The 25144-nt window shown below is 40.2% G+C and overlaps 1 long non-coding RNA gene across 1 annotated transcript; it reads right to left on the bottom strand.

Annotated features, from left to right (window-relative positions):
- Positions 1-876: 876 nt before the first annotated feature.
- Positions 877-17642, bottom strand: LOC115838368. The gene is made up of 4 exons (XR_004033379.1): positions 17518-17642; positions 16881-17126; positions 1304-1337; positions 877-1018 (listed from the first exon to the last, which is right to left on the bottom strand). It is a non-coding gene; the product is annotated as an uncharacterized LOC115838368 (long non-coding RNA).
- Positions 17643-25144: the final 7502 nt, after the last annotated feature.

Raw genomic sequence — 25144 nt, 5'->3', positions numbered from 1 at the left:
TCAATATTATTAATCTTTAGGGTAATGCACATTAAAACCATAATGATATGCATAAAACACACCCATCAGAATGGCTAAAATTTCAAAATTAAAAAACAGCAATAATAAGAGCTTGTGATGATACAGAACAACAAGAAATGTCGTATACTACTGGTTGGAATGGAAAATCAATACAAATACTTCGGAAAACAATTTAGCGGTTTCTTAATAAAGAAATACAAAGGGACAGGAAGAGACTTTTATGGATGATGAACATGTTAACTCTCTTGATTATGGTGATGGTTTCACATGTGCACATGACTGTATATTTTATATACTTGCAGTCTATATCAGTTATACCTCACTGAAGCTATCAACTGCTCAAACAAACATCTAAGATACTGGGTGGGACACAGAAAGAGAAGCGTAAAAACGATGTAGGATAAAGCTAGAGGATTCAGATCTCTAACCTTATAGCAATGAGAAGTAGTAGCTGAGTTATAAGCAAAGGAGTAACATGATCGGATCCGAATTTTTAAAAATATATCATTATGAATGCAGAGTAGACCATGGTTTTAGGAGGTGGGGTATTCAGGAAAACAGTTCTAAGATTCCTAAGATTTCTGCAGCATTCCAGGTGGAGAAAAAATGGTAACCTGACATTGGGGGAAGGAAGAGGAGAGAAACAGAGTCAACAAGACTGGGAGTGCCACTCACACTAAGAAAAGTACAGTGGAGTTATCATAGCTCTTTGGTGTAGAGTATAAGTTAGTTCTCTATTTTAACACTGAGCATATTTCTGAGATGCACTTCACTATCACGTGTCAGTTCTCAGCAATGTATACACACACTACTGCAGGATACATAAAAGGCCTTGCATTTATGCAATGGTCCTACCTTTACACTCCATTCCAAGTTGTTCAATCAGCAATATAAAATTCTCATGAATAGAGTGAGACAACTCACAAACCTCTGAGGCTGTTTCAGATGGCCCCATTGAGTCAGCAAAGTCAGCCCCAGGATGTATTTGGTTTTTTACCTGTAAGATAAATAATACTGTTTCAAAATGTCCTCGAAAGATTTATAGCATATGCTAAATGTACAGAAGTGGTATTTCTCCTTTTTTTTTTTTTGATGAGCAAAAACACAGGTACTTCTTTAAAGCAACAGATTGTTCTTAAACTGTACTGTTATCAATGGCTACTGTTTCCTAATCACTTTTTCTAAGCAAACAGTTTTACAACAAAACATCCTATTTTTTTCATTTTACCTTTTAGAATTTTTTTAAAAATAATATTTTAGATCATTTACTTTTTTACAATACCTTGTTCTTTTCATTAGATGTTTTATCTGCAGGCCTGAAAAAAGAAACAATTCCTTTTAGAAAAATAGCAAAGATGTAAAATACAAAGAGTATCTAATACTATTGTTTTATCATATAAAATATCTGCATTTGTATTACTTCTAGTCATCAAGTGTACAGGTAATTTTTTTATAGGTAATATAAAATACAGTAATTTTCTACAATGGACATTAAACTATAAACAGAAACAGCAACATTAAGGGATAAAGAAATTTGCTAGTACTAATATCATTACAAAGAATTAAATTTAGGTCAAGATTTCTGATAGTAAAACCAAAAGAAAAAAAATGTGTTACCTGCATTATGTGATAAAAACAAATATACCAAGCTTTTCTCATTGTTGTCCTTTTCAATAAAAACAAGCTTTTACGGGCACTAAAACCTATTTGGAAAATATTACTCACATTCTTATATAAGAGAAACCCCTTTTTAATGATGATATTAGTTAGCTTTTTCTGGACTTGCTATGCAGGTATTATGCATCATTCTGAGCACTGTCCATGTGTCAAACTCATGTAATCCTCATAACAATTCTGTGAGGTCAATAACATATTAAGTATTTTATAAAGAAAGAACATAGGCACAGAAGGGCCACGTGACTTTCCTCAGCCCAGTTGGCCAGTAGCAGACCCAGCACTCAAACCCAAGAATTCTGCCTCAGAAACATGTGTTTCATGATATGCTGTGAAGGTAACATTTGTTTTCAAGTGAGATGATAGCAGATGAAACCACACTGTCATTCCATTTCTGACTACAACTATAACAATTTCAGAATCTTGCAACTTTTTTCTAATAAAAAAACTTTATACAGAGGCAAGTTCGGAAACCTATTTTCAAAAAACTAAAAATTATTTTTAATGAAATCCATCAACAGGTGTTCATTCACGTATTCACCTATTTATTCAAGCATTCAACAAATAAATACTCATTGAGCACACAATGCATGCTGATGGCAATGTTGGTCCAGAGAAACATGGTTTTGATACTTTAGAACATTATGATCCATTGTGGGTCAACCTGATTAAATATTTAAAAAAAAAACTTTATAGGCCGGGCGCAGTGGCTCAAGCCTGTAATCCCAGCACCTTGGGAGGCTGAGGCGGGTGGATCACAAGGTTGGGAGTTCAAGACCAGCCTGGCCAAGATGGTGAAACTCCATCTCTACTAAAAATACAAAAATTAGCTGGGCGCGGTGGTGGGCGTCTGTAATCCTGGCTACTCAGGAGACTGAGGCAGGAGAATCGCTTGAACCTGGAAGGTGGAGGCTGCAGTGAGCCGAGATCGCACCACTGCACTCTAGCCTGGGTGACAGAGCAAGACTCTGTCTCAAAAAAACAAACAAACAAAAAAAAACCCAAAAACAACTTTATAATCCAGAAGTAATAATCTGTGATAGACTGTCAACAGTTAGCTTTTCTAAAGTACTTGAACAAAACCCTCCCCTTCTCCCCAGAATCTAAACAACTATAAAGTTGATACACCTGACATTTTAGAGTACCTTAGCAGATCATACCTGTTCATCAAGGGATGTTTAAATTATATTCAGTATGGCCTAAGTGTTTGCATGTTTATTATTTCACAATTTTAAATACTCTGCATATGATAGTTTAAATTTCAAGTCACCATTTATATGTTCAGTTACACTAATATGTTACATTTCTGAACCAATGCTGAAGGAACAAACTCTTACCATAAAACTCTACATGAATAAGCACTTTAAGGACAATTAGTTTGCTAAAAATCTATAAAAGATAATGAATCGAGCTTTCAAACACTTAGACATACGAACAAAATTAAATCTCATAAACATGTTCTTCTTGTCCGTATCATTCCCAGCAGCATACTAATACTTCTAAAAGCTTCTATTTTAAAATAAAAAAGAAAGAAAATTCCCTTGAATCCCACATTCTTCTTCATTTATCACTCATTTCTCTATTGCCTTTCCCAATAACGGTTCCCTCAAGGGGTGTCTATGCTTATCCACTATAGTCAGGATTCCACGGCAATTATTTATTGAAACTGCTCCTTGTCAAAGTCACCAGCCCTCACTGTAATCAGTCTTTCAGTGTCGATATAGTTGAGTATTCTCCAGCTTTGGTAGACTACATTATTCTATTTCCAGGAAAAGTAACCACTGCAAATGTTCTTTCTCAGAGAAATAAAGAACTTACACATTTTAACTTCTTTCATCCTCATCTATTTCACTTAAGCTGCTGTCATCATCTCCTTGTAGCAGACCATGAGTTACTAAATTAGCCTTCTCAAACACTGGTGTAATCACAGACTATTTTGTGGTCAAATTTTTATTTTCATATTTCTTTCCTTCCTTGATATGTAACGCAGTACCAGAAGTTAAAAAAATCTATAAAAAGCCAATGTTTTATAATAATTCTACTGATAATGAATTTAAAAAATTTTGTAAAATTCCAACTCTTCCCCATCTCAATTCATTAATTTAAAAAACACAGTTATGAATTACCAACAACATAAAAATATGTATTTCCTGCCTCAAAAACCAGGTAATATGCAATTATGATACAATGTGTAGTTTAAAAGTTGATATATGAAAAGTTATATTTTAGCACAAGGAAGGCATTACAGAAGAGGCAAAATATAAGAGGAGCTCACCAGGGAAAAACAGAAAACTACTCTACTTGGAGAATGGAATGAGAGCACAAAGATTAGTCCCATGGAGTCTAAGTGTTTCCTAGGAACTTGAAAGGAAAAGTGTAAAACACAAGGAAACTAAGAATGGAAGATGAATGCTACACTAAAAAGTTAGAGTCAGCAGGGCGCAGTGGCTCATGCCTGTAATCCCAGCACTTTGGGAGGCTGAGACGGGAGGATCACGAGGTCAGTAGATCAAGACCATCCTGGCCAACATGGAGAAATCCCGTCTCTACTAAATATACAAAAATTAGCTGGGCTTGGTGGCATGCCTGTAGTCCCAGCTACTCGGGAGGCTGAGGCAGGAGAATCGCTTGAACCCAGGAGCCAGAGGTTGCAGTGAGCTGAGATTGCCACTGCACTCCAGCCCTGCGAAAGAGTGAGACTCCATCACAAAGAAAAAAAAAAAAAAAAGCTGGAGTCCACTGCATACAGGCAATGACTCTTACACATGAAACTCATATTTAGATCTGTGCTATGTTTTGGGTTTATTTTTAATAATGTTTAAACAGTTTAAACAAAGTTTTAAAAATAACAGGCACATATTACGTGAAAGAAATCAGGAAAATGTCTTGGGAAGAAAAAAATCTTACTGTTAAAATTCCTAAATGTCATTATAGTCATTATATATAGTTCAAAAATAGCAATATTCTGATTAGTTATATAAGTTTGTTTGAAAATAAAATAATTTGGTAAATTTCCTACATGTTTAGTCCAGTATTTAGTCTTAATATAAAAAGCTGGATTTGCCAGCAGCAAATTGAAAATTTTTTTTATGAAGTAAACACACATTATATCACTATCATTGCATGGAACAGAAAGTGAACAAAAAAAATATTAAGGAATAAAAAAAGAGTATCACTATCATATAAATACATACATTAACAAAGAGACAAACATTTCCCACTGGAGATTATATTAGGAGTTTAGCAGAAGTCTCTGAAAATAACAAAAACTGAAACAAAACTAATAATTGCCTTTTGTTTGTTTGTTTTTAACTATGTAGAGAATTCTTCTGGTTAAGACTAAGCATCAAAAAAATGAGATCTTCTGAGAGCAATTATTAAACAATTCCTCTTGACCCACACTTCCAAATTAAGTCTATAGTTCTGGAATATGAAACCATTTTCATTTTAAACATAGTTGATGGAAGGCAACTTTTAAACAGAAAACTGCAGTTTAAAGTTGCCTCAAACTTAGGAAAGAACTGACCTGTAGCCATGGTAGTAACAAGCAACCACCCACAGCCAGTTCTAAATACAGTCAATCAATCAGTGACCATTGGCCTCTCTCACCAACCAGTATCAATGTGGGCCACTTGCTTCTGAAAGACAGCCAATCAAACACAAACTCACTCCAATCCACAAGCCTGGGAGTGTTAACTAACCCACAGCAGCCTCACTCAGAAGCCATGTTTCTCCAGATGATGTCAACCCTCTTATGCTGCTGAGAGTCTGCCAATCTTCAAGTCTGCTGCTCCCACAACCCTATGCAAGATCAACAGCTGCTCTGTCAGAATACAGATTGCCTGATGAGCTAGCTCTCTTATAGAAAGCAACACATTCCAACGTGGTCTTTTAACTTCAAATACTGAAGGTTCATAATCACTTGGAAACAATTTTTAAGTCCATTAAATTTACCACCCTTATATTTTAATTTTCTTTATAAATTACCAGTGAAGTTTGTAACTCCTTTGATCCATTTTATCAGAAGTAAAACTATCATGATCATTAGTAAAAGAATAAACAGTGAGTAACCACAATAATGAGCTTTTCTCTCTAAATGGAAAACTGTTAACATAAAGAATGTAGCTTACTACAAAGAGCCAAAAAATCCAAAAATGCATATAATCACTAGGCAAAAGTGTTAGAATGAGCCCATGTCAAGCCTTTTTTTTTCTTTTTTTTTTACGTGAGAATCAGTCTAATGTTTAAAACAATACATCGAAGGGTAAACTCCACTTGCTCATTTAATAAATATTTATTCAGTAGCTACTTATTGCATGCTAGGCCCTACTCCTACTTGTGGGAGTGAAATAAACACAATAACAGTAGATAGATTAGGCAAAATATACAGTGTTAGGGGAGAAAAACTAAAGCAGGAAAATGAAATGTTTACAGGTTTGAGAGGAGGGGTGGTGGGAATTTTAGGATGGCCAGAAAAGTCCTTACTGAGAAAAGGGCTTTTCAGTAAAGAACTGAAGGAATGGAAAGAGAAAGCCAGGAGGCTATCTGAGGAAAAGGCATCCCAGACACAGGGAACTGCCCAGTACAGAGGTGTGCCTGGGGTGTTTAAGCATTGTGATAGATAACGAAGAGCAAGAAGTTCAGCGTGGCTGAAGCAGAGCAAAGGGAATAAGAAACAGAAGTTTAAGTGAGAGACAGAACAGAGCATATCGTGTGTTGCCTTCTAGGTATGAGGAGGAACCCTGACACTAGAGTGAAATGGGAAGCAATCAGACGGGTCTGAGCAGAGGAATGACATCATCTGACTTATGTTTTAAATACGGCCACTGAGTTAAGGATTGACAAAAAGAAGATTCTTTTTAAAAAACAGAAATAAACAATCAACAGTCTATTACATGCATCTAGACAGCAGATGATGGTGGCTTGGACATGAAAGATATAACTGGCTTCTGGATATATTCTTCAGGTACTCCTGACAAGATCTGCTGACAGACTAGATGTGAGATGTCAGAGAGAGGTGAGTCAAGGACGACACCTTGGTTTCTAGCAGAGCAACTGCAAGAGTTGCCATTAATGCAAGTAGGAAAGACTATGTGAGGGGTAGGTATGAGAAAGAATATCAGTACTCCAGTCTTGGACCTGGTAAGTTTGTGATACCCAACAGTTTGTGACCAATCAAACAGAGATGTCAAGTAGGCAGACTGGTATAGAAGTCTAGAATTAAGGAGAGAGATCTAGGCTGCAGACATGCATTTGGAAATCAATAGCACACACAAGGTAGTAAAAGTCATGAGAAAGAAGATTGAGGACTGAGTCCTGGGACATATGAGTCCTGGGACATATCAATGTGTAAAAGGTGGGATATGGGAAGAAAGCAAAACAGACCATGTCGGATGGACTAGAAAGGCAGGAAGAAAAGCCAGGTGAGCGAGTGAGATCCTGAAAGCCAAGTGACGACACTGTTATGGAAGAGAGAGTTTTCCATTGGGTCCAATATTGCTGACAGGTTAAATAAAATGAGGTCTAAGAAACAATGTCTAGATTTACAAATCAGTGGTAAACTTCAGAACAACAATCTTGGAAGAGTGGTGGGAGTGAAAATTACTGCTGTCAGCTCAAGAGTGAATGGACAGGAAATCTGAATCTGTGAGTATAAACCATTCTTTCAAGGCCAACATACCTAGGGGCATGACTGTAGATGATCTAATTTTCTTCTTGTTTAGCTGTATTTTTCAATTCTTATATAACTACATACTATACTTTTACCCTTTAAAAGTTTTTAAAATGATATCTATATGGCATTTTTGAAATGCCACATGAAGGTATTAAATAAAAAATTCATTAACTTATAAAACCAAAAGGCCTCTTGAATATTTCTAGATTATATAAGCTGATTATCATTTTGCTCCTGCTTATACATAAAGACCAAGGAAGACTATAAGTTTCAGAAAAAGTATTTCTTGCTTCATCTAACTCTAGAATATTTTATACACATCAAATATACAAAGTAATAGTCAAAATATGGAATTCTATATCTATATTATTTGCAATTTTTACCCCAAGCAAGAATTACTTTTTGAAAAAAGAAAATTCAGGAAATAAAGCATTTCTTTAAACTTCATGTTTAAACAAATGGTGATGGAATAAGAGTTCTTATTCATCATAAACACACAGAGCACACATGCACACACGTGCGTGAGCACACCCTTTACTTGATAAATACCATGTTGAATATTTTAGTCTTTCCTTTTAGGTTCTATCCCTTCACTCAAAATGCAGTTATAAATAAATGTACTTTTCATGTGCCTTCTGCCTAAACCCATTTTAATATAACTTTACAGTCCCATTATCATTATAGTCTCAAAGCTAGACTCAGCCTGGAACTACCCTTTCATTTGGAACTCTTTTTAAAATGTGACATACAGCTCCTTCAAATAAAAACAAACCCTAGGACCTGACGCCAGGCTTCCTTTGTTGCTACTTATAATGGCCAAGTTCTGTGCTTATAATACATATTCTTTCATTTTATTGCTACATATCAAAGGGTTTTATATGTTTTTCTTATTATGTCTTAATTCAAAACATCATCACACTCTTTTCCAGATGAAAATAAGGAAAAGAAATTGAGCAACTGACTGACTTAAAGGTCACAGAACTATATAGTAGCAGAGTCAGCAAAAGAAGAAACACACGTCTCCCAAGTAGAGGCTGAAATCCAGTACCGTTCACCTCTAGGGTGAGCTATATACAGCTTAGAAAGTCACCTTCCCTAAATGTTCAAACTGAATCCCGTACCCATACTTTACCACTACCTCATAAGAACAGCCTCAGATCTTGTTATAGCCTTTTTTTTTTTTTTTTTTTAGCATGCTGAAGCCAATAAAATGCTTCCCATTCAGCAAGAGAAACAAGTTCTGAAACACTGAATAATTTGCCCACGGCCTATGAACATTTCCACTGTGACTTCTTTCCAGATCCTTACTCTTCTCCACACAGGCAGAACATTAGAAAAATTCTTGGATTCTATGATGCACAGCTTAGGAGTCTGTTTAGCACAATTTAAGTCCAAATAGTTATTAAATCCTCCTCTGTTCCAGAAACAGTGTTAAATACTGCGAATATAAAAATGGAAAAGATACTCTCCTGGCTCCCAAGAAAGTCAGCCAGGTAGAAGAGACACAGGCACAAAAATCACTGTCACATGAAGCTCTACCTCCCTAACTTCAAACGAGGGCCTAAGTCACCAAGAATACAATAGCAGTTGTGACTATGAATAACTACTATAATTCAATACTTTATCTTCCCTTAGAAAACTCTTCTCCCTTGGAAATTTATCTACATTTCTAAATACCATCCCTTACTAAAAGGAAGCAGGGCTCCTTGGGGAAATAGCTGATTCTAGGTGTGGACTATGAAATGAACATGGTGAGTCTAGGACATCTCATGTTGCCCAGAAATCAAGGAACTGCCCAAATATTAAGTCATGTTAAATGGACCTAAGAGTGAACCAGAAGGAGCTCACTTTGCCCCGTGTGGAACAATTTCAAGAAAAATATGACAGTAATGATTATAAAACGTGAATTAAAATACATATTGGTACTAAAAAGAGAATAAAAGGATGTGGCTTTGGATAAAGCTCTTCTTCATGGAAGAATACCAGCTAATAAATGTAAAGGAAACGACAGAATTAGAAAAATTATTTTGTAAACCTTAATATGTTCAACTAGACATGCTAAAACCACTGAGTAAAAGGCTGCTTGGGAAGAGGATGCTCACATGATCTCAGAGTTTCACACCACAGATAATTTATTAGATATAGGAAGGAAGATGTGATCACGCTTCCTGTGACCCCCAGCTGGGCCCCCCGACACTATGTGCCTCCTTGTGATGTGGGAGCTACACAGCATCACCCACACAGCTTCTCGCCAAAACTGTTTGATGCTAATCACAAGGGAAGAACTGGACAGCTTCTGACCATGAGACGCTCCACCAGACAACTTGCTTGGCCTCTCCAAAGAAAACTCAGTTTCATTTAAAAACAAAACTAATTATTTAAAAACAACAAACGAAAAGCAAGATGTGGACCTGAGCTCCAGGGACAGAGCAGACATACTTTTCCCTGTTCTTCCCACTAAGTGGTAATAAAAACCCTCAACACTAGATATAAAACAAATATAAGAAGGTTTTGGAAGGAGAGGAGGCAGACTATCCAGGTGCCTTGAGGCCCACAGAACAACCCAGTGCTAGGTTCACTGGGTCTTCTTTTTGCTTCATTATCTCAGACTTGGAGCTGAAGAAGCAGGCAACTTCAAAACACCAAGGGGCACAGACTGAAAAGCCCCAAGAAAAACCTGCCCTCTCTAGCCAAAGGACCAGGAAGGAGACAGTCTGATGAGATGGAACACATTTAGACAGTAACTGCCCATTTACCAGCAATAACTGAGCGGGGAGCCTAGACTTCCAGTCTTGTGAGGACATACCAAGGTACCCAACACCCCCATCAAGGCTGAGTAAGGACTGCGACTTTTACCCCTGCATGGCAGTAATAAGGAGCCCATCCCTCACCCCCCAGCAGTGTCAGGGGAACCTGGACTTCCACTCCCACCCAGGAGTGATGAGGCCCTCCTTCCCCTCCCTGCTGGGGTCATGTCAGAGGAGACCTAGCGGAGATTCAGTGACTTAACATTTTCCCAGAGATAACGAGGCCACCTTTCCTCCCTCTTCCCCCATGGTGACAGTGAAATCACTGTGGCAAGCAGTCACAAGGCACTCCTACCCCTCCCAGCCAGGGAGGTATCAGGGAGGCCAAGTAGGGAACCAGAATACCCACAACCACCCAGCAGCAACAGGGGTCCCCCACTCCATTGGGTGTCAATGGAAGCAGAGCGGAAAGCCTGGATATTTATCCCCATCTAGAAGTAACAAGCTGATGTCCCCCTTCTTCTACTACAATGGTGTCCAAAACAGCCTGCCAAAACAGAAGGTTTAAATAAGGTCTAGAGTCTGATAACATAATATCCAAATCGTTGAAGTTTCCATTGAGGATCACTTATACCAAGAGCCAGGAAGATCGCAAACTGAAAGAGAAAAGACAATTGACAGACAATAGCACTAAGAGAGCACAGATATTAGAATTACCTGAAAGGATTTTAAAGCACATATCATAAGCCTCAACAGGCTGGGCGCAGTGGCTCATGCCTGTAATCCCAGCACTTTGGGAGGCCGAGGTGGGTGGATCATGAGGTCAGGATATGGAGACCATCCTGGCTAACATGGTGAAACCCCATCTCTACTAAAAATACAAAAAAATTAGCCAGGCATGGTGGTGGGTGCCTGTAGTCCCAGCTACTCGAGAGGCTGAGGCAGGAGAATGGTGTGAACCCAGGAGGCGGAGCTTGCAGTGAGCCGAGATGGCGCCACTGCACTCCAGCCTGGGCGACAAAGCAAGACTTCGTCTCCAAAAAAAAAAAAAAAAAAGCCTCAACAAACAACTACAAATGTGCTTCAAGCAAATGAAAAAAAAAATCTTGGCAAAGAAATAAAAGATTTATATTTCGGCCGGGTTCAGTGGCTCACGGCCTGTAATCCCAGCACTTTGGGAGGCTGAGGCAGGCAGATCATCTGAGGTCAAGAGTTTGAGACCAGCCTGACCAACGTGGAGAAACCCCGTCTCTACTAAAAATACAAAATTAGCCAGGCATGGTGGCACATGCCTCTAATCCCAGTTACTCGGGAGGCTGAGGCAGGACAATCACTTGAACCCAAAAGGCAGAGGTTGCAGTGAGCCAAGATCCCACTACTGCACATTGCACTCCAGCCTGGGCAACAAGAGTGAAACTCCTTCTCAAAAAAAAGACACATATTTTAATGGAAATTTTAGAATTGAAAAATACAGTAACCAAATTGGATGGATAGACTTAACATAGAATGGAGGGAGCAGACAAAATAATCAGTGAACTTCAACAGAAAACAATAGAAATTACCCAATATGAAGAATGGAAAGAAAATAGACTGGCCAAAAAATAAACAAGAAAAAAGAGGAGCAGCAGGAGGAATGATGGAAAAAGAGAAAGGAAGGAAGGAAGGGAAGGAGGGAGGGAAGGAGTGAGGGAGAAAGTCTCAAAGACCTCTGAGACTAAAATAAAAGATCTAACACTCTTGTCATCAGTGTCCAGGAAAGAGAGAAAGAGGGCACGGCTGGAAAAGTATTCAAAAAATAATAGCTGAAAACTTCCCAAATTTGGCAAGAGACATAAACCTACGGATTCGAAATGCTGAACCCCAAATAAAAAGCCCAATAAAATCCACACCAAAATACATCATAGTCAAACTTCTGAAAAGACGAAAAGACAAAAAGTCTTGAAAGCAGTAAGTGAAACAACACTTCATGTATAAGGGAAGAACAATTCAAATAACAGATTTCTTATCAGAAATTAAGGAAGCCAGAAGGAAATGACACAACAGTTTTCAAGTGCTGAAAGAAAAGAAGTGTCAACACAAAATTCTAGATTCAGTAAAAATATCCTTCAAGAATCAATGGGAAATCAAGACATTCTCAGATAAAGGAAAATAAGATAACGTGTTGCCAGCAGATCTACCCTAAAGGAATGGCAAAAGGAAGATCATAGCACAGACCGAAAAATGATGAAAGAAGGAATCCAGAAACATCAAGAAGAAAGAAATAACATAGTAAGCAAAAATACATGTAATTACAATAAAATTTCTATCTCCTCTTAAGACTTCTAAATTATATTGATGGTTGAAGCAAAAATTATAACTCTGTCTGAAGTGCTTCTAAATGTATGTAGAGAATTATAAATGGGGAAAGTATAGGTTTCTACACTTCATTGAAGTGGTAAAATGACAACACTGTGAAAAGTTACATATACACACACACATACACACATTTAAGTATATATAAATATATGTGTGTATATGTGTATATATATAAATATGTGTGTGTATGTGTATATATATAAATATGTGTGTGTATGTGTATATATAAATATGTGTGTGTATGTGTGTATATATATATATATACACATACAACGTAATACAGCAACCACTAACAACACTATACAAAGAGAATAACCAAAACACTATACAAAGAGAATAACAACACTATACAAAGAGATTCCATTAGATAAATCAAAATGGAATTCTAAAAAGTATTCAAATAATCTATAGGAAGACAAGAAGAAAAGAAAAAAAGAGGGAGGACAAACTAAATTTTTTAAAAACATAAATAAAATGGTAGACTTAAGCCCTAACCTATCAATAATTACATAAATGTAAATGTTCTAATTATATCAATTAAAAGACAGAGATAGCAGAGTTAATTTAAAAACATAGCTATAAGAAATCTGCTTTAGACGGGCGCAGTGACTCACGCGTGTAATCCCAGCACTTTGGGAGGCTGAGGCAGGTGGATCACCTGAGGTCAGGAGTTCCAGACCAGCCTGGGCAACATGGTAAAACCCCATCTCTACTAAAAATACAAAAAAATTAGCCAGGCATGGTGGCACGCGCCTGTAGTCCCAGCTACTCAGGAGGCTGAGGCACGAGAATTGCTCGAACCCGGGCAGCAGAGGTTGCAGTGGGCCAAGATTGTACCACTCCAGCCTGAACCACAGAGTGAGACTCCATCTCAGTTGAAAAACAAAAAAGAAACCTGCTTTAAATATACCAATATATGTTGGTTGAAATTAAAAGAATAAAATATATCATGAAAACATTAATCAAAGAAAAGAGTGGCTATATTAACAACATAAAATAGACTTCAGAGAAAAGAAAATTTCAAGAGAGAGGAATAAAAGGATCAAGAAAAGATCCTGAAAGAAAAACAGGCAAATCAATCATTCTACCTGGAGATTCAACACCCTCTCTTCACAACTGATAGAACTACTAGACAAAAAAAATCAACAAAGAGTTGAGAAGAACTTAACACCACTGAACAACAGGATCTAATAGACATTTACGGAACACTCTACCCAACAACAGCAAAATAAACATTCTTTTCAAGTATTCACTGAACATATCTTTAGACCCTTCCCTGGGCCATAAAACAAAGCTCATCAGTGATTGCCGAAGGCTTGGATGGACAGTGGAAGAGCTGAATGGGGAGGGAGAAGGTGACAGCTAAAGAGTGTAGGATTTCTTTTTGGGATAATGAAAATGTTCCAAAATTGATTGTGGTGATGTTTGCGCAACTCTACAAATATAAAAAAGGCCATTGAATTGTACGTTTTAAGTGGGTGAAACATATGGTATGTGGATTATATCTCAATAACACTCTTTAAAAACTTAACACATTTGAAAGAATAGAATAGTCATACAGAGTGTGCTCTACTGGAATTAGACTAGAAAGAAGTAACTGGAGGATAACGAGAAAAGTCTCCAAATACTTGAAAACTGGACAACACATTTCTAAAATCATCCATGGGTCAAAGATACTCATTTCTGATATTCATTTTTATTCAGTTTAATGTACTTTTTAAAATTTCTTTAGGGAAATAAACTGAATAAAAATGAATATGGCCGGATGTGGTGGCTCACGCCTGTGATCCCAGCACTTTGGGAGGCTGAGGCGGGTGGATCATGAGGTCAGGAGTTCGAGACCAGCCTTGCCAAGATGGTGAAACCCCGTCTCAACTAAAAAACTACAAAAATTAGCCAGGCGCGGTGGTGGGAGCCTGTGGTCCCAGCTACTCGGGAGGCTGAGGCAGGAGAATTGCTTGAACACAGGCGGCAGAGGTTGCAGTGGGCCGAGATTGCACCACTGCACTACAGCCTGGGCGACAGACAGAGACTGCTTCAAAAAAAAAGAATATCAAAATTCGTGGGACATAGTTAAAGCAATGCTGAGAGGGAAATTTATAACACTAAATGTTTACATTAGAAAAGAGAAAAAGTTTCAAATCAATAGTCTCCACTCCCAACTCAAGAACACAGAAGACGAAGAGTAAAATAAACCCAAAGCAAGCAAAAGAAAGAAAATATAAAAATAAATCAGTACAACTGAAAACAGAAACACAATAAAGAAAATCAGTGAAACAAAGTACTGATTCTTTGAAAGATTAATAAAATTGACAAACTTCTAGCAAGGCTAACAAAGAAAAAAGAGAGAAGACACAGATTACCAGTTATTAGAATGAAAGCATAATTACCAACAACTCTACACATTATAAATTTGACAATGTAGATGAAATGGACTAATTACTGAAAAAACACAAATTACCACAACTCACCCAATATGAAATAGATAATTGGGATACCCTGAAAACTACTGAGAAAACTGAATTTGTAATTTTAAAACTCTTAGAAACACTAAACTTAAAATGTTATAAATACTAGATAAGGTAAATTATACCCTTCCATGACAAATAAAAACAATGACAAATTATTTTGCAGCTAAAGAGATGTACGTACTGTGAAAAATATCTTCAGAAAAACAGAACTTTATTTGAAGAATAACGATTTTAAAAATGTTTTTAACTCTCAAGAAGCAAATATCTGGGCCCAGATGGTTTCACTGGAGAATTCTACCAAATGTTCAATGAAGAATTACCACCAACTCTACATAGCATCTTTGAGAAAACTGAAGAGAAGGGAACATCTCCCAGTTCATTCTATGAAGTTGGTGTTACTCTGACACTAGAACCGTATAAGGACAGCTACTCTCAACACACTGCTTATGGGTAGCTCTGCTCTGCAGGAGCAGTCAGAAAAAATAAAGAAGAACTGGACAAGGGCAGTATAAAAAAAGAAAACTGTGCCGGGTGCAGTGGCTCACACCTGTAATCTCAGCACTTTGGGAGGCTGATGTTAGTGGATCACCTGAGGTCAGGAGTTCGAGACTACCCTGGCCAAGATGGTGAAACCCTGTCTCTACTAAAATACAAAAATTAGCCAGGCAGGGTGGTGGAGAAAATGAAAAGAAAAAAACAAAAATCAACTGCAGACCAATATCCTTCATGAATATGGACACAAAACTCCTTAAACTCCTTAACAAAATATTAGCAAGTGGAAGCAATATATAAAAATAATTATACACCATGATCACGTGGGACTTATTCCAGAAATGCAAGGCTGGTTCAACATTTGAAAACAAGGTAACCCACTATTTATTTAAAATAAATAAATAAATAAATAAATAGATAGATAGATAGATAAAGATAGGGTCTTGCTGTGTTGGCCAGGCTGGTCTCAAATTCCTGGCTTCAAGAGATCCTCCCACCTTGGCCTCCCACAGTGTTGGGATTATCGACATGAGCCATTGTGCCTGGCCCAAGACTGTTATTCTTAAAAAGTCTCATAAAAAGCATGGTTAACCCTTGGCTGGCACCCGGGAACTTAGATTTCACAAGGGTTCCCACCATCCAAGCTGGAAAGAGGGACTCACTGTGCCTAAATTATTGTGTGGTTTATGCTGAACTCCTGCTTTTCTTCAGGTAGCATGGAATGTGGTACGTGCTGGGCAGAGGGGGCCTGCATGACCAGCCCCCAATAAAAACCCTGGGTGTTGGGTCTCTAGTGAGTTTCCCTGGTAGACAGCATTTCACATGCGTTGCCACAGCTCCTTCCTGGGGGAGTTAGGCACATCCTGTGTGACTGCACTGGGAGGGGATGCTTGGAAGCTTGTGCCTGGCTTTCTTTGGACTTGGCCCCAAGGCACCTTTCCCTTTGCTGATTGTGCTTTGTATCCTTTCACTGTAATAAATTACAGCCATGAGTACACCACATGCTGAGTCTTCCAAGTGAACCACCAGATCTGAGCATGGTCCTGGGGGCCCCCAACACAGAAATAAATTATAAAAGAAAGGACTGGGCATGGTGGCCCATGCCGGTAATCTCAGTGCTTTGGGAGGCCGAGGCAGGAGGACCAGTTAAGCCCAAAAGTTCAAAGTCACAGTTACCTATGATTGCACCAATGCACTCCAACCTGGGAGACACAGCAAGACCCTGTCTCCAAAATAATAAACTAAACACATACTTCTGCCTTCCAAGTGTCTTAAAATTAAAACACATACTTCTGCCTTCCAAGTGTCTTAAAATTCAATGGAATGGTAGAAATATTTTTAAAACACTAAATCAAAAGAAACCTGGAAAACAAGAAAGAGTGCCGATGGCCAACTAAAATGTCTAGGAAATTTCTGCAAAGTAAGAAGTACTCAGAACCAGATTACCTGAGCAAACCATAGCCCGATACAAGCTTGGGAGGAGGCTGTTATGCAGAGGGAAATGGTAACAGCTTTCCAGGGACAGGCTTCTAACAGCAGACAGAAGAGCACAGGTAGAATCTGACAAGGTGATTAACTGGGGAACTGCAGTCGGAATGGCCAGGACTGTTGGACCCTTCCCCTCACGTGGAATACACACTCCACTCAGCAGCACACCACAGCTCTTCGACAATCACAGGAGGCAGGCTACGCCTAGTAAGACAGGAAAAAAAGAAATTCTCAAACTTCGAAGGTGAACACATAAAGAATCACGAAGTTTTTCTTCAATATCATGAAACAGGGACACTGAATCAACAGGAGAACACACACCCAAGCAAAGATAATTACTAGAGCACGTAAAAGAAATTATTAGATATTCTTGGGAAGATCTGAGGGAACATTGTATCTATGAAGAGCAAGCAGTTGGTATGTGACAATGTTTATGATATACATACCGTGAAATAAAAACACAGGGTGAAGGCCAGATAGAGAATAATGCTATTATTTGTGCAAAAAAGGAGAAATGGAGAATCTGATTCATATTTGCTCGTATTCGCATGAAGAAACTTTGGAAGGTACATAAGAAACTAATAACAATGGTTACCTGCTTGTAAGGCGAGAGAAGTAAGAGGATAGGAATGGTGGGGACACCTTTTGTGTCTGGAACTGGTGGGTTCTTGGTCTCACTGACTTCAAGAATGAAGCCGTGGACCCTCGCGGTAAGCGTTACAGTTCTTAAAGGCGGTGTGTCCGGAGTTTGTTCCTTCCGATGTCTGGATGTGTTCGGAGTTTCTTCCTTCTGGTGGGTTTGCGGTCTCACTGGCTCAGGAGTGAAGCTGCAGACCTTCGCGGTGAGTGTTACAGCTCTTAAGGCGGCGCGTCCAGAGTTGTTCGTTCCTCCGGGTGGGTTCGTGGTCTCGCTGGCTTCAGGAGTGAAGCTGCAGACAAAAACCCCTACAAGAATCAATACAACTCTCCAAATCAACAGGTCAAACAGAGAAAAAAAATAAGTTAAGGATGCAGAAAACCTGAATTATAATCAATAAACTTGAGATTAATATAGAACTGTATACCCAATATACTAAGAGTTCAGGGAACAGTCGTGACTGACTGTGGACTGCAAATTAATCTGTTTTTAATCTTTGTTTTTCTTTCAGCACTGTGGCAGAATAGAGATCCCAAAAACCTTCCAGCTACAAAACATCTTTTTAAAAATATAAAAAATATAAAAATAACCCTGAAATCAATAGAAGACACACGGTGAAACCAAAATTCTAGAATACAGGGAGAATAAAGGCATTTTCAGATATTACAAAAACAGAATTGATCATCACTGAAGTAATTTCTAAAGAATGTACTTGAGGGAGAAGGAAAATGTTCCAAAGAAAAGTATCTGTGATACAAGAAGGAATGGAAAGTGAAGAAATGGTAAACAGGTAGATAAAGCTAATAAATGTTGACCTAGAAAGTCACAAAAACAATAGCAATAATGTCTCGTTGGAAGGGTTAAAGTAAAAATACAACTAAGGCCAAATGTGAGGTAAGTGGAATGAAAGAATTAGAAGTCCTTGCCTTGTTCACAGGACTAATTGATTAAACAAATGAGCCAAGTTTTCCATTCAAACAGTTAAAACTTGAACAAAATAAACTCAAGTAGAAAGATAAAAAACAGAAATTAATATCATAGAAAAATAAAAAAATCAATAGAATTAATAAATCCTGGTTAATAAAAGCTAGTTCTTTGAAAGGATTAATAAAATAATCATTAAGCAAGTCTGATCAATAAAAAAGAGAAAAGGTACCCAAAAAAGTACTGTATCAGAAAGAGAACATACAGATACATACAGATATGTAAGTCTGTTTTCTTACAACAGAATACTATATACAACATTATGCTAGCATATATTAATTTCAATAATGTTAATGATTTTCTAGGAAAATAGAAAATACTAAATTTACTTTGAAGAAACAGAAAAACAAAAATGATCGTGAAAAAAAATGAGAAAGTAATTAAATACTGATATTAACTTCCTAAAAAAACACCAGCAGCAGCCCAGGCAGTCTGCAGTCAAGTTCTGCCAAACTTGAGGGAACAGATAATTCTTCTATTCCAGAGCATAGAAAATGATGGAAAGTTTCCCAATTTAATCAGAGAGGACAGCCTGATCCTTATTATGAACACAGATAAAAATGGGGTAAACTATATGCCAATCTCAGATACCAAAACCCTAAACAAGATGCTAGCTTATTGATGTGAACAATCCAAAAGTACATTTTAAATTAGCCCAGGGTTTTAGAGAAAGAAAATCTAGCAATGTGACCACTTATGTTAACAATTTTAAGACGAAAATCTACATGATCATATCAATGCATGCTACACAAAATCATTGGGGCAAAAAACCCAACACCCACCCTTGACTTTTTAAACTCTTAGTAATTAGGCATAAATAGAAATGTACTTAATGTGATAGAATACACTCGGTGAAGATACAGAGGGAATGCTCCCTAAAACCAAGCCCAAGACAAAGATTCCTATTTAACCTTAATAGTCAACACTGCAGCGAGAGTAATCTATGGAAGACAAGAAAAAAAGTACAAACACGAGAGACACCTGTTCTTTAACAGCCACTAAGATCACCTACTTGGAAGAGGCAAACGAATCAACCGAAAAACTATTAAAACTGAGACAGGCTTTAGTATTGAGGCTCAGCTTCAGCTGTTGTTTGGGCTACCAAATTCAACTCGCTTGCTTGGAGAGTTAATCCTGCAAAGCTAATTTCTGTTGAGGTGTTAGGATTGACAAGCCTTTGCTCCTCCCTCCTCCTCCATCTTCAACACTGAAATAACACGGTGTTTGGAATTGGATAACAGAATCTTCCAAAAACAAAAATTGTCCTGAAGGGCTGACTTGTGCCCCTACTCAAAAAACACTTTATCTGCTGCCTGCAGCTCCTACAGTTGCTGGTGGATAAGCCTGTCAGCCAGCTTTGCGTAATTCTTCCTGCAGAGGGCAAGGAAGAGCACCTTCACAGGAAGATTTTTTTCCGAACTGTATGCCGCTTATTACATAAACTTACGTGCTGGCAAATGGAGCTCCAGTAAAATAAGATATTCAGAGTCAAACTTCCTTAGGAAAAAAAAAAAAAGCAAGCACATAACACTAATTTCCTTGCACGGGCACTGGGGAAGGAGGTCGTTACTGCCGCACGCCCGCAGGTCCGCACCACCGGGACACCCACGGGCACCGCGCGCTCCCCCCGAGCCTTCCAGGTGCACTGCGCCGCGGCGCCCCAGCTGACCCGGGATGCGCAGCCCTAACCCTTCCCCTGTCACCCCGGCCAGGAAGGGGCAGGAGCGCGGCGGACGCCGAGGGCCAAGGGCTTCTCGGTCCTCTGCACCACGCAGCACCCCCAAGGCACAATAGGGAAGGTGCGGGAGGCTCCCGAGACCCAGGAGCCGGGGCCAGGCGTGCCCGCGCACCTGTCCCGCCGCGGCGAGGGCTGGGGTCGCCTCCAGGGACGCAGCTGTCGGGAGCCACCTGGCTCTCAGTGCCGGGTCCCTGCGACAACCCTCGGGCCCCGAGGGGAGGAGGCAGCCACCTGCCGCTGCCAACTGCGGCACCGGTCCCGCCGCTCCGGGCCGGGCAGGACAGGGCAGGACGTCCCTCCTGAGCTGGGGACAGGACACGCGCCGAGGGGACCGGGGCCCCCGCGGCGAAGACGCAGCACGCCTTCCCAGAAAGGCAGTCCCGCGCCCCCGCGACGGACTGCCGGACCCCCGCGCTCGCCCACCCATCCCTTCAGACCACGCGGCTGAGGCGCAGAGAGCCGGCCGGCGGGCGCGCTGGCGGCGCGGCTCCTACTCACCTGTCCCGCTGGCTCAGCGCCGCCGCAGCCCGCAGCGGCCCGCAGCGGCCGCGGCTTCCGGCGCTCACTGATGCTCGGGAGAGGGACGCGCGCTCCGCCGGCGCCTCCCGTCAGCGCCTCCCGTCAGCGCCGCCAGGGGAGCGAGCGCGAGCCGCGCGGGGCTCGCTGGGAGATGTAGTCCCCAGACCGCCGCCTGCGCCGTCCTCCTTCAGCCGGCGGCCAGGGGCCCCCTCTCTCCCGGCTCTCAGTGTCTCATCTCCCTATCTGCTCATCCTCTGGTCGCAGATAATCGATGTTTGGGCGCCCCAAGCCAGATATGGGCCCCATTTCCGCACTCTAGACTGGCGGTTTTCTAAGGGTGGTGCCCGGACCAGCAACTTCAGCCTCATCTGGGAACTCGAGAAAATGCAGATTCTCCGTCCCACCGAGGCTATTCGGTTTTTCCTGCACTAAGGTGGGGCCCAGCAGTCCACATTCTCGCAAGCCGGTCAAGTGATTCTGACGCGCCCTCCAGTTTGAGAGCTATGCTCACGGCCTCACCTCCGCCCCGCAAGGGGCCCAGTCTTGCCTGTGGCGCTAGCCGCACACGGACACCTCATCCTGCGGGGCCCGCCCCCCGCCGCTGCACCCTCACCGCCCAATGCCTCCTCCGGGATGCCGTGGAGGCGCCTGGAAGTCGGCAAGGTCAACATCCCACTCAGCATCTTCCCTACCCTCACCGCTCCTCCTCTAGGGTGCCTCATGGCCAGGGGTTAGAAAGAGCCACTGTGTTTCTTGACATGGAAGCGGCCTAAGATCTTAGTGAAAGCTGCAGGAGTGGAAATGACAGGACCTTTGGTCATATTTGAGGGCGTGAAGATCAAATGAGGAGGAAGGAAAGGATCCAGGGAGAATAACCAACTCTGGCAAGTGGTGGTGCCCAGGTAGAGGGGCGAGCCTAGACTAGTGGTTCTCGACCAGGGCCGGTGTTGCCCCTCCTCGCCGCCCTGCGGACATTTGGGGAGGTCTGGAGACATTTTTGGTTGTCATGATGCGGGAGATGCTACTGTTACCTAAGTGGGTAGACACGAGGGTGCTCCTCAACATCGTACTTGAAGGACAGGACTGCCCCACAAGGAAGAATGATCTGGCCCCAAATAAGAAGCCCTGGGCTGGTCAGCAACAATCCCTTTGTTTTGAGAAGAGAGGAGGAAAGAATAAAAGAAGAGGGGTGAAGTTTTGGTTTGGTAGAGGTAACCTGAAGACATTTTCACTGGAAAGGAAGAGAGGAAGAGGAAGGAGATGTCCATAAGGACGAGCAAACCGGGTGACAGCGGATTTCTTCATATTGAAGTAATGAGTCCTAGTTATAATAAATTCCTAATAAAAACCCAGTTTGTCCGTGCAATAAACTTGTCATATTTTTAAAAATATACTGCTTGATTCTGTTTGCTAATATTTTATGTATAAGCTTTGCATTGATATGCAAAAATGAGATGGGCAATAATTTTCTTTTTGAATGTCTAATGTTGTTTGGTTTCAGAATCAATGTTATGCTCACATCATAAAGAATTTGGAACTGAGGCAGGAGGAGTGCTTGAGGCCAGAAGTTCGAGACCAGTCTAGGAAACGTAGTGAGACCCCCCCCATCTCTACAAAAAAAAAGAAAGAAAAAAATTGGGCATGTTTGCTTTTTCCTTTTACTCTGAACAATTTAAGGAGCATTAAAATTGTCTATTCTTTAAGGTTTGATCATTTCCCAGTTAAAAATGTCCCTCTCAGCCTGATGCTTTCTTTGGGGAAGGTAAATCTTTTAAGGCTAGAAACGTTTCTTCTGTGGCAATTTTATAACATTTTAAAAATTATTCTAGAGTTAATTTTGATAACGCATGTATTTCTTAAAACAAATTATCCTTTTTTTCCAGATTTTCAAGTGTATTTCCATAAAGTTGAGGAAAGCAGTCTTTTTTTTTAAGTTCAGCCTCTAGGTTCCTCCATACATAGTGAACCTGTAACCTAACGATGTGCAAACAGACCGCATGTAACGTTAATCTTTTAAAAGTTAATCTTTTAACTTCTCCCAAATATCTTATTTTGTGTATTTTTGCTTCTTTATTTTGTTAACTTTTAAAATTGTATTTTTTTTTTTAAAAAGAACCAGCTCTTAGGTTTATGTTTTTGGTTATACTGGAGCTTTTTTCTTCTTCTTTTTAAAATATTTTTTCTCCTTTTTCTTTTTTTCCTCTTTTTAGCCTAACTTGAAGCTCATCTACTATTTTTGTTGTTGTTGTTCCCTGTTAAAATAAAAACTTAAGACACAGTTTGAGCATAGAATGATTTGATTCCTAAATCTGGTAGCTGCCCTAGGCGGAATAGATTAAGAATGACTCCAGCACTGTCACGTGGTCAGAGAGGATTTATGGACAGAAAAAAGAAAGTACATACAGAAAATGGAAGTGAGGTGCAGAAACAGCCAGATGGGTTACAGCTCAGCTTTTGCCTTATTTGAACAGGGTTTAAACAGTTGATGCCTGTGATTGGCTGAAACTCAGTGATTGGCAGAAGAGTAGGTTACATGCGGTCTGTTTGCACATTGTTAGGTTACAGGTTCACTATGTATGGAGGAACCTAGAGGCTGAACTTAAAATAACTATGAAGGCAGCTTTAGGCTAAACTTAATTTAACATTTCTAATTATTAATTTCTGCTTTTATGTTTATTCCTTTTTTCAGGGTATTTCAGGGTATTCCTTTCTTTCAGGGTATTTTTGTTGGTTTTTTTTTTTCTAACTTCTTGAGTTTTTTGGTAAATATAAGTATTTAAGGCTGACTTCTAAATAAAAAAATTAACTGGGCATGGCAGTGCACACCTGTAATCCCAGCCACTCAGGACTGAGGCATGAGGATTGCTTGAGTACAGGAGATCGAGGCTGCAGTGAACCGAGATCATGCCAGGATGACAGAGGGAGGCCCTGTCTCAAAAAAAAGCAAGAGGTGCGGGCTGACTTAGCATTTAGATGTAGATTAGGTATGTACTGCTTTAGATATAGCTAATAATTTCTGACGTAAAGCATGTTCAGTATTTTTATTTTACAGATATTCTAAAATTTTGGTTTTGATTTGTCTTAATGTAGTTTTAAAATTTGAAGTGGAAGTATGACAGTTTTACGTATTTATTTATTTATTTTATTTTTTCCCCTGAGATGGAGTCTTGCTTTGTCACCCAGGCTGGAGTGCAGTGGTGGCTCAATCTCAGCTCATTGTAACCTCTGCCACCCAGGTTCAAGCAATACTCCTGCCTCAGCCTCCTGAGTGGCTGGGATTACAGGCACGCGCCACCACACCCGGCTAATGTTTGTACTCTTAGTAGAAATGGGGTTTCACCATGTTGGCCAGGCTTGTCTTGAACTCCTGACCTCATTATCTGCCCATCTTGGCCTCCAAAAGTGCTGGGATTACAGGCATGAGACACCACACCCGGCCCAGAGTTTTAAAATATCCAGGTGGTACAGGCTTTTGTTTCTGGTTATTAATTTTTAGTTTTATTTCACTGTGATCAGAGATCAGTGTTTTCTGTACCACTTTTTTTTTCCCCCAAGAGATAGGGTCTTGCTCTGTTACCCAGGCTGAGGTGCAGTGGCACAATTATACCTCATTGCAGCGGCACAATTATACCTCATTGCAGCCTCGACCTCCTGGGCCCAAGTGATTCTCCTGCCTCAGCCTTCCAAGCAGCTGGGACTACAGGTGTGAATCATCATGTCTGTCTAATTTTTTTTATTTTTGTACATTTTTTGTACAGACGGTGTCTCACTATGTCACCCAGGCTGGTCTTCAACTTCTGATCTCAAGTGATCCTCCCAACTTGGCCTCCAAAAGCACTGGCATTACAGGCATGAGCCACTGTGCCCAGCCTGTAACACTTTTTACTTCTGAAATACTTGAGTTTTCTTTGCGACATAAAATGGGGTCAATTTTTGGCCGGGCGCGGTGGCTCACGCTTGTAGTCCCAGCACTTTGGGAGGCCGAGGCGGGCGGATCACGAGGTCAGGAGATCGAGACCACGGTGAAACCCCGTCTCTACTAAAAATACAAAAAAATTAGCCAGGTGTGGTGGCGGGCGCCTGTAGTCCCAGCTGCTCGGAGAGGCTGAGGCGGAAGAATGGCGTGAACCCGGGAGGCGGAGCTTGCAGTGAGCCGAGATTGCGCCACTGCACTCCAGCCTGGGCGACAGAGCGAGACTCCGTCTCAAAAAAAAAAAAAAATAAAATAAAATGGGGTCAATTTTTGTGAATGTTTGATGGGCACTCAAGAGTAATATGTACTCTTTGTTTTCAACATATAGATTTTGATATGTATCAATGAGATATAATTTGTCAATTATATTA

This window comes from Nomascus leucogenys, chromosome 14, assembly GCF_006542625.1.
Source record: "Nomascus leucogenys isolate Asia chromosome 14, Asia_NLE_v1, whole genome shotgun sequence".
Lineage (NCBI taxonomy): Eukaryota > Metazoa > Chordata > Mammalia > Primates > Hylobatidae > Nomascus > Nomascus leucogenys.
This window is presented reverse-complemented; position numbering and strand designations above follow the sequence as displayed.